General features: G+C 40.2%; 1 protein-coding gene across 4 annotated transcripts in view; it reads right to left on the reverse strand.

Annotated features, from left to right (window-relative positions):
• rab5b (RAB5B, member RAS oncogene family) overlaps positions 1 to 13,622 on the reverse strand; it is a 52,572-nt gene extending 38,950 nt beyond the window's left edge. The window contains exon 1 of one of the 4 annotated variants that reach the window (XM_043692971.2): positions 13,473 to 13,622. The gene's annotated coding sequence lies outside the window, so the exon portion shown is untranslated. Of the gene's footprint in view, positions 1 to 12,594; positions 12,732 to 13,472 lie in introns of those variants that run through there. The other 3 variants (XM_043692972.2, XM_087988702.1, XM_043692975.2) reach the window with 3 other exon arrangements.
• Positions 13,623 to 17,758: the final 4,136 nt, after the last annotated feature.

Genomic DNA, 17,758 nt, shown 5'->3' on the forward strand with positions numbered 1-17,758 from the left:
CGGCAATTGGATAGGTACATGGATAGGTGTTTAAGCTAGGACAAATGTTCGGCACAACATCGTGGGCCGAAGGGCCTGTTCTGTGCTGTATTGTTCTATGTACTGTGGTACAGTAAAATGTGAAGAAATGTAGTCATGGTAGGGGACAGTATAATCCAAGGGATTGACTCAATTCTCTGCAGCAAAGATCAGTTGTCCTGGAGTCAGATTGCAGACATCCGCTCAGGGCTGGAGGGGAATTTGCAGTGGTAGGAGAAAGATCAAGATATTGTGGTCGATGCAGGCAACAGTGACGTAGGCCAGACCAAGATGATTATATATATTCAGCAGGAGGAGCTAGCAAATTAAACACAACCTCAAAGATCATATCATCTTTGGTTATCTGATGTATGTGAAAAGTGGCAAAGTGTAAAGAGATTAATGCATAGACTCGTGGAAAAAGTGGGTTCCTTTTCATGGATTAATGGCACCAGTTTTGCAGCAAGTTGAGTCTGTACTAATAGGGCATCTCAAACTGAACCTGTACTGCAGCCAGTATTCCTGCAGGCCACATAACTAAGGAAGTAGACAAGATTTGAAACTAGTGGGGGCATGGAATCAAATTTAAAGATGGAGAAAATTAAATAATAGAGACAAGGCAACAAGAAAGGTTTAATATGGGAGATGATAAACAGGCCATAACAGGGAGAAATAAAGAGTATAAATCTAAATGTTAATCCACAGATAAAGCAAGATGCTATATAAAGAATAAAACAATATAAGTAAAGACATAGTTCTGAATGCACATAGCATTCAAAATAAACAAAGCACAAAGAAATAAACTTGTATGATTTGGCAGTCATTGCAGGAAAATAGCTGCAGGATGACATGATTAATACGTGGATTCTGCGAGGTACAGGTCATATGGGAAGGTCAGGAAGCTCAGAAAAAGGTTGAGTGGGGCTCTGTTAGTTAGCGATTGCATTAACAGAGGGAGGACTGACCCAAGTGCATGAGTACAGATGAGAAATGATAAAGACAGGAACTCACTTGAGTGAGTTATGTACAGGGTCCCCAATAATAATTTCACGGTAAGACGGAGCATTAAAAAAGTCGTAGGACCTTGTCAGAAAGGCACAATCTTCATGGGAGATTTTAATTAATGTCAAGTAAAAAAGTCAGATAGGCAAAGGTAAGAAAAAGAGTGAGGGCTGCAGAAGCTGGAGATCAGAGTCAAGAGTGTGGTGCTGGGAAAGCACAGCAGGTCAGGCAGCATCCGAGGAGGAAGACAGGCAACGTTTCGGGCATTAATCTTTCATCAAGAAAGAGGCTTGTGGGTTGGGGGGAGGTACCTGGGAAAGTGATAGGTGGATGAAGGTGAAGGTGAAGGAGAAGGTGATAAGTCACAGGGGACACTGATGGATGGGTCCAGAGTGTGGTGCAGAGTTGGAAGCTTGGGACTGGGATAATGTAGGGGGAGGGAAATGAGGAAGCTGTTGAAATCCACAATTATCCTGTGTGATTCCAGGATCCCAAGGTGGAATATAAAAACAGCAAAGAATAAAAATTAATAAGGAAGAATTAGAGTGCAAGAGAAAGCTTGTCAGAAATATAAAATCAAATCATAAGCGTTTCGCTAAATAACTAAAGTTAATAAAGTGAGCATTGGTTCTTTGAAAGCAAGTTTACAGCATTAATAATGGAAAATAAAGAGAGATGGCAGATGAAGTGAACTGGTATTTTGCATTAGACTTCACCATACACAATACAAAACAATATATCCTTGTATCTACTGATACATTAATCAAGAAAAAAGATGGAATACCTCAAGAAAATTACAATCACCACAAGTGGAACAGAGTAAATTATCAAAACTACTAACAAGTACCCAGGTCTTGATAGACTTTGTCCTAGAATCTTCAAAGAAGTGGCTGCTCATATAGTTGATGCATTGATTTTGATTTACCAAAATTCATTAGATTTAGAGAAGGTCCCATTAGATGAGAAGATGGTCAATGTAAATCCTTTTTTTCATTAAGGAGAAAGACAAAAATTGTGAAGTAAAGGCTTGACATTTGTCATAGAGAAAAATAGTAGAAGCTTTTCTAAAGAAGTTAGTAGGACCCTGAGAACTTAAAGGCAATAAGGCAAAGTCAACACATTTTTGTGAAAGAGAAACCAGGTTTAACCAATCTATTGAGTTCTCAGAAGTAACATGCCATGGATAAGGGGAATGTATAGAGGTGATGTACTTGCATTTCCAGAAAGTACTGATAATGTGCCACAAAGGCTGTTGCAGAAAATAAAACATTATGGTGCAAGGGTAGCATAATTGAAGATTGATTGGCTAGCATGAAACAAAGTAGATATATATGGATTTCTTCCAGGTTGGGAAGATGCAAGTTGTACACAGGAGGAATTTGTGCTGAAACCTTTACTGTTTATAATTTGTAGAATTTACTTTGATGAAGAGCCATAAGCTTTGGTTATCAACTTTGAGAGGACACAGATTAGATTCCCTACAATATGGAATCAAGTCCACAATGACCCTCCAAAGAGTAACCCACCCAGACCTGTTCCCCTACCCTATATTTACCCAACTTGGCAATTTAGCATGGCCAATTCACCTGACCTGCACATCGTTTGGATTGTGGGAGGAAACCCACGCAGACATGGGGAGAATGTGCAAACTCCACATAGTCACCTGAGGTAGGAATCTAATCCGGGTCCCTGGCACTGTGAGGCAGCAGTGATAACCACTGTGCTACCGTGCCGCCCCCTAGATAAGTGTTCATTTGCAAAAAAGGACATTAGGAGGCTACAGAAAGATATAGATTGGTTATTAATTAACTGAGTCAAAAGGTTTAGCAAATGGGACTATAAAGTGGAAAATGTGAAACTTTCCATTTTGACAGAAAGCATAAAGAGGTACACTACTTAAACAATGAGAGCGTGTGGAGCTCTAAGATGCAGAGGGATCTGAATGTCCTAGTTCATGAATCACAAAAGGGTAGTATGCAGGTACAGCAATTAAGTATGAAAACTAATTGAAAGTTATCATTTATTGTGAGGGGAATTAGAATCAAAAATACAAGTACAACCTCTCTGCAAGGCACTTGAGAGACATATTTGGCATACAGCACACAGTATTGAGTTCCTTATTTAAAGATGTAAATATGTTAGAAGCAATTCAGAGAAGCTTAAGCATTCATTCCTGGAAGTGGAAAACTATCTTGTCAAGAAAAGGTTGGACAGGCTACGGTTTTATCTATTAGCATTTAGGACAAGAAGAAGCAACTTGATTGAATCATTTAGATACACTTAAAGGTCTTGATAGGATTTTTGTGGAGAGGATATTTTGACTTATGGGAGAATCTAGAACTAGAGGTCATAGTTTAATCGGAGGCTGCAAAATGAGCAGAGTGAGTGGGAAGGTGGATATGAAATTACAACCAAATTGGCCATGATCTTGTAAAGTGACAAATGGGCCTACTCTTGTTCCTTGCTCATGTGTTTTTGGTGTTATAATCTGAAAGTTACCTTACAGTAAAATAAAATCAAATTTCTTTAAAACATCACAACTAAAAGTCTTGGGACAAGGAACCAGGCATAAATAAACACTGGATTGAAAGTGAAAGAAACTTCACTTTTATTTCAATTTTTCCAGGATTTACATCACAGAAAAGAGATTAGCTATTAACATATGAAGATTAGTAAAAAGGTAACACATAATGCAGTGATTCTAAGATTAACTACATTAATCTAGAATTAAAACTACATTAAAAAAATCATTAAAACATTTTCCATCTGCGCAATAGATCATATAATTCAAAGAATATTGTGTTTCCAATATTTTACCTAGCAATAAGGTATAGTCATTTATATTATAGCAAGAGGTTTATTTTGGCAAACATCATAACACTTGGGAATCTCAAAAATATGAAAAATGCATTAGGCCACGGACAAAAACAATTTGAAAAGGACCACTACACATTCATGCTTTGAAACAGAAAACAGTTGCAAACAGCTACACAAGTTCGACAAGTGGAATTAGAATTCCACATAAAAATGTATTATAAATAATGAACAGACATCTCTCCATTCGCCAAACCACTAGGAAACATATAACACTGCAATTAGCCCATTACAGGATTCAAGTAATCATTGCTGATCTGCAACCCAAACCCATTTCGTCCTTTGCCAATATCCCTCAATACCTTTGATAGCCTTCTGCTAATCATCAGATTTAGAGTTAATGGTTGCCTCACTATTAATTGGTGTTTTTGGAAGAAAGCTCTCCATTTCTACCAACTTGTGTATAGAAGCGTTCGCTAATTTCACTCCAGAAAGCTCTGCCTCTAACTGTTAAACAGTGTCCCTAATCCAAGACTCACCAACCAGCAAAATAGTTTCCATCTGAGATATTAAAGGGTTAATTTGCTCTGCTGACCTGCAGGCTAGAGTGGGATGCCTCTGACTGACAGGCAGATTTTAAGGAATTTACATTCCCATGCCTTGCCATTCAGAACCACTTGCATGGCTATTTCCTATTATTTAGAGTAAAGAAATAGATCATCCTATTCAAAATCAATAAGAACATTGCAGTTGGAATTCTGACTACTCCCTGTAGTTAAAAAAATAAGATTCACAACAGATTTAACTATTAAGAGATGATTTACATTATATTGTTTCTGGAAACAATGTGGTCACTGCATTGTGTGTTGTGCAGCATATGACTGTGGGGAGTGACTGGGTAGGGGGTGTCTTGTGGGCATTACTTACTATGATGTAAAGATTGTGTATAAAGGAAGGTCTGTCCCTTTGTTCAGGGAGATCCTTTGATACGGCCTAGCAAGCATTGCGAAGAGTGTTAAAGGGTTTCTCTAGAAAGCTTGTATTGTACTGTGCTTAATACATTTTGCTTGTTCACAGAAGTTGGCATCTGCAGTTGCATCAAGTGTGTAAAAATCTCAGGAAAAAAAAATCTAACACATCCAACCTGTATGTTCTCCTTAATATAATTAGTTTGATCCAATTGCTACTCCGGATTCTAAATTTCAAAGACATACTCCCATTTTCTCTCTTTCTCAGTAAATCAGCTGTACATCTCCAAAGCCCGTGCATCCTTCCTGTGACTTGTGCACAAAGCTGCTCACTGTGCAGCACCTGTCCACAATTTTGAATGTCAACTGTTTCTGGGTTTTCACCACTGAAAGCTCACTATTCTATCTTTTTTAGGCTCAATTTGGAACACCCTACTTTTGTCTGCTCCAAAATCCATTTGCCATAGTTTTGCCTTTTCAGTTAATCAATAGCTTTTTGTAATGTTATGTTTGCATCTACATTGCAAACAATGCCATCTATTATTTTGTTATTAGCAAAATGCATATGTATCACATTTTAAAGGCCTTATGAAAAGCAACAAAGATTGAAGCCTGCGAGCTGGCTACCTTCTTAAAAGCAGCTGGAAATGAGTGTCATTAAGCATACAGTGAGGAACATAAAAGGCGGCAGCAGAAAAATGGGCAAGCCTTCCCAATAATTTAGCATGCTGCACTGAGCTATGGTTCAGAATCTCTGATTTGGTCCTTGGGTTTGAATTAATAACATGTAACCAAATCCTAGAGTCCCATAGACTGTCCAGGAGCTATCACTATCATAGAATCTTACCACAAAGAAGTCTGTACTTAAGGTGAAAATCCTGAAAGAAGTAAATCAGGATGAAATAAGCTCTTGTAAATTCTGTTCTATTTCTGGATCATTTGAACTTTAATGTTTCTCTCCATGTTTTAAAGCAGTGACTTGGGAGATTGTTCATATTGTATTCAAAGCATTTAATTTTGACTTAAAAGGACTTTAGGTATGTGCAGGAGAACGAGTGAGGTTCTCACTCTTCATCATTATCCAGTGGTTCCTGAACATGTTCATATAAGGTAAAATCAAGTCAATGTCAGTTGCAATGTTCTGACAATCAAGTAGCTTTCAAGCCACCATCTAGCTTAAAAGTAAATATATTCATTGTCTTGAAGAAAATGGTATTTTTGAAGCACCATCACCACAAACTTTATCTATTCTTGACTGGATCTAAGATTGTATCTCCACTACACAGCCCAAAGTTCATTCTAAGAATAGGCAATTTGTGCATGAAGTGGTTCCTCATAGTATTAGTCCTGAAATCAGCCATTAAACCACTTAAAGTTTTTTTGTTTCTATTTGTTCACAGGATGTGGATGTTGTTGGCTACCTAATTATCCTTAAGGTAGTTTAAATGAGCTACTTTCTAGAAACGCAGTTGACATTTTTTGGGAGACGCTCCAATCTGCTGTCATATCAGCATTTAAATGGAATTGGCTCTTGTGGTCTAGTGGTAATACCCCTACCTCTGAACGAGAAGGCCCAGGTTCAAACTGTGTAATCTGAATAGTTTGATTACAAAATATCTAGTATAATACAGACTTTGGTCAACGGTAATTTTCTATGTTAATAAATGGACAATTCATCAATGGTAATGCCATTGATTATCAAGATGAGATAGCTGCATTATATCTCATTGGAGACAAACAATATCTGGTTCTGGGAGACACAAACGTTGCAACTTATCAGCCCAACCCAAATATTTTTCAGGCATTACTGCAAATGGAAATCAGTTGTTTCTATATGTGAGTGTTGTGAGTGGTGCTGAACACTGTACAATCAAACATCCCTGCCACTGACTTTGTGATGATGGGAAGGTCATTACTGAGGCAACTGATGATGGCTGAGCCAAGCATGTTAGTCTGAGGAACTCCTGCAGGGTTGTCCTAGGACTGAGATAATTGACATCCAACAGCCATAACCATCTTTCTTTGTGCTATCTAAGATTCCAAATTGTCTGGTGTTCAAATTTCTTAGTTTTTATTGAATGAGTACCCTGGATTTATTTTATCCTGTTGCACATAATACATTGTGTACTTTTATAAAAGTGTCTCTATATCTAAACTTAAGACTGCCCAGTCTTTCCTCAAAATATAATCCTCTGACACCTTAGCTTCATGTCTCTCTGGACCGTTTCCACAACCTGCAGGTTTGGTTTACAAATTCACAAAAGTTAAAACATTCAAAGGTGCAATCACAGCAAATAATTGTACAATATTAATGTCATATCCAACTACCTATTGGATTAGTAATAATTTGACATTCTATTTGCAGAGTTCTTCTAGTGATTTGGCATAACATTCCAGGCACCTACAGGTCCTTTTCATTTCATCTTTAAGTTTCCTAAACAATGCAAATATTTACTTTACATTAATATTCAATACCATGTAATTTTACTGTATTTCACCTGTCACTGCTCTGCCAATTTTACAAGTATTATCCAGATTACTTTGAAGTCTTGTGTTGTTTCTCCAAACTCAACTGCCACTCTTTCCCTAAAGCAACTACAATCTTCACATTTATTTGCAGCAGTTTCATGAAACTAAATTGCCAATGTAGATTAGAACTCATTAAAGTTCCACCAAGGTATAGTCAATCCCTTTCATTTATTGTTCATATAGCCCAAATTAAGGTATATTAATTAAAATGCACATGTTGAGGGGTAAATCAACAAGACTATTGCCATTTAGATCAGGATGCGCCAGTAACTTAGTATAAATGCGTGGTTTGGGTCAAGTCAATATAAAATTTTTATAATTTCCAAAACCAACCAGCTGATTTATAGCCATGTCCTTCATTTGTTGTTCAAAACACAATCATTAACCAAACAAAAATTTGAAGATTACAAATTAAATATGTAATTTCAATCAAGGTGACCAGACTTAACACCAAATATATTCTTACATCTCTTTTCAGATGTGCAATATTCAAATATAGCTTAAACAGTTTTAGCCAATATGGTCAAAGTGGACTTAATATTAATGCATTGAAGTATAAAGGTCTAAATAATATGAATCGATCAATCAAGATTAAAAGCATGATTATTGAGGGAGTGTTAGGAGAATACTAAGCAACGCAATGATGGATAAAGTTCCAATCCACTTGTATCCTGAAAGTCTCTCGTTTTTCTGCATCATGTTAAATTAATAGAGACTTAGCAGTTTATGGGAATAACTGACATTAATTGCTGATTACACTTAAAGTTAGTTATCTTCTTTCACAGAGCGGTCAAAAAACGTACTCTTCAAACAGGTCTGACTTCATTCTCTGAAAAGGATAATAACAGAGATTCAAATGACATACTCAAAAATAACTCAATTTGTGGACAACAAGGTTCAACAATTCTCAGAATGCTGAAACTTGCAATGCAAACAGCTGTAAAAGTGCTGTGTAACAGCCCTTGTGGTGCAATGGTAGTGTAGGTTCAAGTCCACTGCTCTAGAAGTGTGTAACATCTCTGAACAGACTGATTAAAAAAAATTTTAATAACCAATGCTATACAGCTCTCAAAGTCTTGAAATTGACTAGAATCATTCCCAAACCCTCACACCATGTAGCCTCCGCTCCCAGAATTTAGAGATATTCCATCAAACAAAATCTACCATAAATGAACATCTTAAGATAAGGTACATCACTTTGCAGATGCAAAGTAAAGCTTTATCTAAACTTCCCCATTAATATGGTTTAACTACAAAGAAAACAAAACACTTCAAATGTCATCAATGTGCCTCTTAAATTCCAACACAGGACATTGGTTAGGCCACTTTTGGAAAACTGCATTCCAATCTAGTCTCCCTACTATAGGAAAGATGTTGTGAAACATGAAAGGATTTAGGAAAGATTTACAAGAATATTGTCAGGATTGGACAGTTTGAGCTTTAGGCAGAGGCTGAATAGGCTCGGGCTATTTTCCTGGAGCATCGGAGACTGAGGGGTGACTTTATGCAAGTTTGTAAAATCATGAGGGACATGGAGGGTGAATAGCCAAGGTCTTTTTCCCAGATTAGTGGAGTCCAAAACTAGAGGACATAAGTATAAGGTGAGAGGGGAAAGATTTAAAAGGGACCAAAGGAGACACTTTTTCATGCAGAGGGTGGTGCGTGTATGGAATGAGCTGCCAGAGGAAGTGATGAAAGCTGGTACAATTACAACATTTAAAAGGCATCTGGATGGGTAGGAAGGATTTAGAGGGACATGAGCTAAATGTTGGCAAATGGGACTCGATTAATTTAGGATATCTGGTCAGCATGGACGGGTTGGAAAAAAGTGTCCGTTTCATGCTGTAGAGTTATCTGCCTCTATGAGTTATCTACATAACCTCGTTAATAAACTGTATTTTGACAACTTTATGCTCCTGATTCATGTCCAACAACAATGATTGAAACTCAAACTAATGGGAAGACTTGTGTTCGTCTTTCTGGCCAGAAAATGGACAAAAATAGTGTACTAATCTAATGTGACACTTGCTCCTTTTCCAAACTTGCTTCTTACCATGCTCCTGATATTGGTATGGCTTTCATTAATTAAAAATTGCATTTTTTAAGAAAAAAGTAAAACTCCAACATGTGATCTACAAAACCTAGATCTACATGATGCTGAATCACATTTTTTTTAAAAAACACTGTCTTCCAAATTACTGATTGCTCTGGGAGTGGTCAATCTGTGAGAAATGAAGTGATTCACTTATGCCATTCAAGAAATGGTTCCAGAAATGAGGAGATTCAGTTACAGAGTTCGGAACTGCTTTCTCGGGATAAAAAGAGGGTGAGGGGCGATTTGATAGAGATATTCAAAACCATGAGGGATCTGAACACAGTAGACCCAGTAAAACTGGTCCCACCAGAAGGGAATTGTTGCCATTTACACACTTTTAAATCCATCTTTTGTTTACTTGTCCTATTATCACATTTTTCCATGCAGCTTGTCAGTTCATCACATCTGCCTTCAAGAACCCTTCTCTTCTCTCTTCCATACTTGCTTAAATATTGTAACATCTTTGATTTCTTACAACTCCGACAAAATTTATTAACATGAAATGTTAACTCAGATTCTTGATCCACAGGTGCTGCATAACATTTGTTATTTCCAAAATCTACTGTTTTAATTCAGATTTTCAAAACCCATAGCATTTTGCTCTAACATTGATTCAATGAGGCCAGTTATCTTTGAAGATACAACAGAATATTAGTAAGAATTGGTATTCTAGTAGGATGAGATCAAATGTGTGTAAGGACATTTTCATGTAACTTCATCTTATGAACTTGCAGTTCTGTTACATAGTAACCATGTTAGAGATATCAATATTTCATTCTAATCCATGCTCCCAGCTGAAGGATTATGTAAAAACTGCACAAAAATTAAATAAGGCTATGATCCTGATAGAAGTTTGGTTCTGCATATTTCAGTTCTAATTTTAACATTATTAATTAAGTCATACTCCATTGGGCAGAAAACATTTTTCTTTGACATATTTATATTTGAATGCCTTAATAAAAGTAACTGCATATAAATATTATTCAGCTATTTCCTCACCTGCATCCTTTGATGTTGTAGACCCTAATAAAACCATTACTCTGACCATGACTGTTCACCCAGTAGGGCTCGCATCTCAGATCACTTAAATAAGGGATGCAAAGTATGTCAGGCAGCCATTGTCAGACATGGCTGGACTACTTAAAACACCATCAGGTCTTTCTTGCATCTGTTAAAATTGTAATGCAAAGATGATCCTCACTTCTGTTCTCGACACAAGACGATATCTTAAATCCCTCTGCCCTGTCTCCTACATCCTCACTCCATCAATGAGGGCAAGGAGCTCAGTAACTTTGCCTTAAAGATAGAGAAAATGCTGAATCCCTCCCTTTTATTAGCACATTAATGCTCCCCACTGCTTTAACTAAAATTTTAATCTCTCTCTAGTCTGTCCATTCAGTCTCATGTCCTCTGTGCTCATCTTTTCCATGTTGAGCCAACCTCTGGCTCCATAAAGGCTGATTACAGAATTCTCTTTCTAATACCTATGTTAGTCAATTCTGTAAATGGTTTTCTCACTTTATGTGTACATCCTTGTTCCTTTAAATTTACCATAGTCTAAATTTTATTCAAAAAACTATTCTTTGATCTCATCATCCTTGCAAAACCAACATACCATCTAAAACTGCACTTTCCCCTCCAAAATCTTTGAACATGTTGGTACCTCTTCATTGCAATCAGGTTTCCGCCCATACCATGATACCGAAACAAAGTCACAACTAATATCCTGTGAGCATGACAAGGGTTAAGAGGAATGAGGAGCAAAAGTTTTCTTGTCTGCAGATTTTGACATTAGGTGGCCACAGCACCCTCTCTTACGTGGTTGCATTCTTATCTAACTGTAATTAATCATGAGCAATGACTAGTCTCCCTACTCTCATGTCCCACAGAGGATCTATCCTAACCTATTTCTTATCAACATACTGCCTTTCCATGACATCAATATGGGTTTTCAATGTTTGCATTTTTGTGGTTTTCTAAAGTTAATTTGATTCACTTTTTGTCATGTATGATTTTCACAATCAAGGAGTTATTTTCAATAAATCAGAAATGCAAAACTAATTCATTGTTTTTGGAATACATTTCTTTATTATCCAAGATGGAGTGATTAATGCTGAAAATGGCATCCAGTCTCAGCATCATGCACTCTCTGGTCAGGTAGAATGCAGTCAGATTCACATACAAATAATTTCAAATGTATGACAAATATCTGACAAATATCCACTGGCCAATCTGGTGCCAAATTTAGGATAGATTTTATGCTTCAAGCCCGTGCCTACTGAGAGTAAGACTGATCCTGCCAAAAGTCATTCCACGAGCCCTTTACTGACAATAGATGAAATAAATCATCCCGTTGACTTAGATGACTCAAAACACAGTTGAAAAATCATTTGTATCATTTTTTTAAACCAAGGCATGAAGAGCAACAGTCACAGCTTTATGTAAATAGACAGCAGAGGGAAAATACTTTTAAAAGATCAACAATTATAAAGCGGATGTCATGCTAGTTTATGATTACCTTATCAACATGCAAAGTTATGCATACAATCCCCTACATTGAATAGTACAGATCAGTCATGTCACTGGAGGTGCTATCAAAAAGAGGCAAAAGAGAAGGGTAGGAAATATCATTTGACGGGACAACTTGTCCTATTTCAAATATATCTGCATTAGTGTCAAAATCCAGACTAAAATTTCTAGGTCAGCCTCAGTGCAATTATTCAAAAATAATAACAGCCAGTTACAGTTTCAGATTAAATTTCCTTCGTGTTCAGGTGAGTTAAAGCTATCTGAGAAAGCTGTACACTCAATCCAACAGCTATAATAAACCTCTCAATAATGTTCCTTGTTGTAATCCCTCACAGATATCACACAAAGACAAAAAAAAAATCCTTTCAGATCTTCAGATCTATGTGAAATTTTCTCACTATGACTAACTAGACAATAAATCATAATTAAGGGGACGAGTTTCACATACCCTATCACGTCTAACTCATCTAGGTACAAACACAAGATGCTCTACAACGAACGACAAATATTCAACATAAACGCTTCTGGCTTTTAACCCAGTGAAGTTCAATCGCACATCGGTACAGGTGCATGCAATAAGGCCATGTCTTACATTACCATGTCAAAAATAAAGACAATTATTCCTCCCATCTGTCTTACTTGGATCTTTGCGAAGCATTTTGTCGGAGGACACCGGTAAACTCTGTGAGCGCTTCACTCTTATGTCTGAGCCAACACCCATTCCATCAAAAACAAGCCCAGTCAAGTACAGGGATGGTGGGGAAACTCAACACCACTTTGAGTGATAACTCGACGCAGTCACTCGGGCTGAAACAAAGCCATTACTGCAGCCAGCACCACCCAGCCGCCCCCCACCCCCCACCCCCTCACTCCCTCCCTTCTCCCCCCCACCCCCTCCCTCACTCCCTCCCTCCCCCCCAGCCGCCCCCCCTCCCTCACTCCCTCCCTCCCCCCCAGCCGCCCCCCATCCCTTCTCCCCCCCACCCCCTCCCTCCCTCCCTCCCTCACCCACAAAGCAGTTACGCACCAAAATACACAACAAGCCGCCGGCCCGGGCAGCCTTTATACACCGCCCCGGCCACAACAGAATCTCCCCGGTCACTGGGGGTGGGTTTAAATCACAAACCCTGAGCTGCATCCCCCCCCCCCACCTCTCCACCCCCGGGGGTGGGCGGCCAGGGAAATGTTTACTCCGGGCCCCACATCCAGCTGACAACCCGCGATCCGGCAGGAAAGGGAGGCCCCACGGGGAGGGGCGGCCTTCTCTCTCTCCCTCTCGCCCCCGTCCGGTCCGGTCCGGGCCCCCGCCCCGCTCTCCCCTTTGGGCCTACGCCCCCTCCCATTCTCTCCGGGACCGGGCTAGGTTCCCCTCCCTCCCCCCCTCCCTCGTCCCTCTCCCCGGACGGCGCGGAGCCAAGACTGAGCTCTCTCTCCCCCACCCCCCCTCCTTCCCCAGGCCAGACCTTGATCCCCGGTGTGAAGTGTTCCCCCCGGGCCGGGCCGGGCCCCGCTCTTACCTGCTCCGTCGCCCCCGGGGGCCGCTCGACTCCTCACAGCCGCCGCACTCAGTTCGACAGCCGCCGCGGTGCCGGCAGTGTGTCCATCCGCCGCAAACAGTGCCCCTATTGTCCCGCGCGCTGTCTGCACCGCAACTGAGGGAAGCTCCAGACTGCGCAGTGTCTGCATCTGACCACAAAACCCGCTGCAATCACTTTCACAGCCTCCACACTGAGACCAAATGCACTGGAATTCCCTTTCCATCAATCAATCAATGACTGTAACTCACTCCCAACTCTGTCCAAGACACATGTCAAGTGATGGAATGCTTCCCCCCCTTTCCTGGATGAAGCTCAGCACCATCCAGGACGAAATAACCCTACTTGGTTAGCCACCATCTCTCTCTTCTTGTACCATTTCCAAGATGCACTGCAACAACCCCCCAAGGTTCTTCCAAACGCACACCCTCAACCCACGGCCACCACCAGCTAAAGGGGCGAGGGCTGCAGAAACACCCTCATGCAAGTTTTTTTTTACTCCAAGTCAGACCTGGAGCTAAGTTGCTGTTCCTTCCTTAAGTCTGTTTCAAAATCTTGGAATTTCGTCCCAACAGAGCAGTCGGTGTACTGACACTCCTGCATGGGGGTGCAGCAGTCCAATAGGGTCACTGGTTAAAGGCAATTAAGGATGAGCAACAAATGCTGGCCTTACCAATAATGCAGATGTCCCATGTATGAAATAAAACCTGGTTATTAGTATTAACATTTCAAAGGTACAATACTGAAAGTGTTGTAAGTCAAATAAAAATACAATGTTAGGAATATAAAGTGGACTAGGTAGCATCTGTGGAGAGAGAACCACAATGACAACCATAAAATAATATTTGCACATTCTCCCTGTGTCTGTAGGTTTCATCTCACTGTCCAAAGATTTGCAGGTTAGGTGGACTGGCCATGCTAAATTGCACATAGTGACCAGGGATGTGCAGGTTAGGAGGATTAGCTGTGGGAAATGCAGGGCTACAGGAATAGGATTGGAGAGTGTGGGAGGTGAGAAATGTAGTTTCTGCAGGTGGGGGGGTGGGGTGTTGCAGAGGGTGGGACATTGTTGCGGAATTCTTGTAGCATACTTAAGGCTAAGGCTTTAATGAATATAGAGGGCCTTTTAAAGAAAATAGTTTTAAGCTAAAAAATAACTATGAAGGGTTGAAGCTGACCACAAAAGAAGCAGCAGGGGCATTTCACAATAAAGCTTATAGTATGATAAGAGAAACTGGATAAAAGAACAAGCTGTAACAAACAAGGAACAAAGAATGCAGACATACAAGGACAGCAGGATGGCCAGATAAGAAAATAACTAGAGAGAAAAAAAACTAGTGAGGTAACCGGCTTATGATAGGATGAGATTAGACCAATGAGAAAAGGGAGGTGTGATTCAGCAACTTGCAAACTGAAAGTTTACATGTTTTGTTACGCGCGCGCATTTTTGCTTGATTGCAGAGGCGTCCGGTACTTGCAAGGCCGTAATAAATTGTTCTTGTTTCCAAGGCTTTGTCTCAGGCTGATTTGTGAGTGAGTTCTGTTTCTCACAAGAGTGAGTCTGGGTGGGATGCTCTTCAGAGGGTTGGTGTGGACTTGATGGGCCAAATTGCCTGCTTCCATGAGAACATAAAAAGCAGGAGTAGGCCATCTGGGCCATTGAGCCTGCTCTGCCATTTAATACGATCATGGCAGATCTTTTCATGGACTCAGCTCCACTTAGGTGCCCACTCACCATAACTCTTAATTCCTTTGCTGTTCAAAAATTAACCCTTCGTTGTTCAGTATTTCCCAGGAGGATACCCTTCATTGTTCAGTATTTCCCAGGAGCTGAAAAACTACGCCATGTTCTTCGTGACCTGCAACTCATTATCAATGAGGATGTGCACCTCACCAAGACTTTTCCCACACCTCCACTACTTGCCTTTAAACCACCGCCAAACCTCAAACAGATCATTGTTCTTAGCAAGCTGCCCAGCTCTCGGGACAACACCATACAACCCTATCATGATAGGCGCTGCAAGACATGTCAGAGTGTGGACACAGATACCACCATTACGCATGGGGACACCTCCCACCTTATACATGGCAGGTACTCATGTGATTCAGCCAACGTTGTCTATCTTATATGTTGCAGGCAAGGATGCCCTGAGGCATGGTACATTGGGGAAACCGAGCAAAGGCTACGACAACGGATGAATGGGCACCGCACAACAATCAACAGACTTCGGGACAGGCAGCAGCAAAAAGTGGCCGAGCAGAGGCTGATAGCTAAGTTCGGTACCCATAGGGAGGGCCTCAACTGGGACCTTGGGTTCATGTCACATTACAGGTGACCACCATTGCAATATACACACACAGAGACACTTCTACACACACATACTCACACACACACACACACACAGAGGCACTCCTATACGCACATACACACAGACACACATATACACAGATGCGCACACAGACACCCACACACAGCCTTACAGACACACACACTCCCACACTCACACATGCACCCCCTCACAGACTTAAGATACTCTACACTCACTACACACACACACATACACTTTCTCACACTCACAATCCCCAACCTAGACAGACACACACACACAGACAGACAAAGACCCACATGCACACATATATTTTGTGGGGTGAATTTGTACTTGCAGGGTTACATTGTACTTTGCTCAAAAACTGGATGAATTCATGTAAAACTCCGTTATCTCACTTTTTAGATTAGAATCAATCTAAACATCATGGCATAGACAGAGAACACAGGGGACTAACACCTTCAACATATTGTCTAGCTATCACCCATTGTTAACAGCTAACCTGAGAATGCAACTTTTAAAAAAAAGGTTTTGTGATTTACACATGAAAGAAGTGAAACTTTCACGGAATTCAAACAGATGAAAGACTTAACAATCAATTTTTCAATGTATAATTTCAGTTACATCACACTGTAAATTTTTGCTCTAAATTCTGTGTGTTAGGATTGAGCCCTCCACTACCACCTGATAAAGGAGCGACGCTCCGAAAGCTAGTGTGCTTCCAATTAAACCTGTTGGACTATAACCTGGTGTTGTGTGATTTTTAACTTTGTACACCCCAGTCCAACACCGGCATCTCCTAATCAAACATTAATATGTTTGCCTTAAAATGTTCAATGAGGTAGCCTCAACTGCTTCACTGGGCAGGGAATTCCAGTGATTCACAACCCTTGTGATGAAGACGTTCCTCCTCAATTCAATCCTAAATCTGCTCCCCCTTATTTTGAGGATTTGCTTCCTAGTTCTAGTTTCACCTCCCAGTGGAAACAACCTCCCTGATTCTATACTATTTATTCTCTTCATAACTTTATACATTTCTTTAAGCTTGCCCTCATTCTTCTAAATTTCAGTGAGGTCCGTCCCAATGTCCTCATTAGGCAACAAACCAATAAATCTCATACTGTAGCAATTCTATGATTCTAACCAAAATTCCCTCCAAGACTTGACTTTGATGTGTGTAATAACAGCATTGCTCAAGAACGTCAACACCAGCCATGAGAGATCAGGTCACTTTATCAGTATCCCTGATGCTGTATTCAGTATTCAGCCTCTCCATTACCTGTTGCTGTGGTGTGACTAACCTGCAGGAGACATTGCAGCAACTTGACAGACTTTGATAGCATTTGCTTTCTTGCAACATCTACAACTGAAAATGCAAGAGAAGCAAAATCATGGGGATATAGTCATCTAAGTTCTCTTCAAACCACAATTTTTTTTTCTGCTCTGGACATGTATCCTTACTCATTCATTATAATTCAGTCAGTGTCCTGGAATTCACCAGCTGACACATTTTGGAAGCACCATGACCACAAGAAAGATTGCAGAGAACAGGTGGGAGGCTGGGTAAACAGCAGCACTAATTTCCCTGGGAAACAAGTGACAGACAATAAATTTACTCATTTATGGGATTTGGGCATCAGTGGCCAGCCAGCATTTCTGGGTAATCCAAGATGGAGGACGGGAAAAATTTCTGGCTGTTAACAAGCTGCCCCTTTTTTGAGGTATTTTAGGTGTTGGAGGTGATTTCTTCAAACTCCAGGAGCAGCGATTACTGTTTTATATGCATTTGCATTGTTTGGAACTTTGGAGAAAAAAAAGTCAAAACAACGGCACTTTTAAAAGGAACAGACATAGGCAGCACATGTTGAGGTCAGTGCAGGAGAGAGAGAGAGAAAGAAAGAAAGAAACCCACATTGCTAACTGACACAGCAGTGAGCCTCC

This window comes from Chiloscyllium plagiosum, unplaced genomic scaffold (genome assembly GCF_037043375.1).
Source record: "Chiloscyllium plagiosum isolate Xiang-an unplaced genomic scaffold, Cpla_swu_hap1 HiC_scaffold_7, whole genome shotgun sequence".
Lineage (NCBI taxonomy): Eukaryota > Metazoa > Chordata > Chondrichthyes > Orectolobiformes > Hemiscylliidae > Chiloscyllium > Chiloscyllium plagiosum.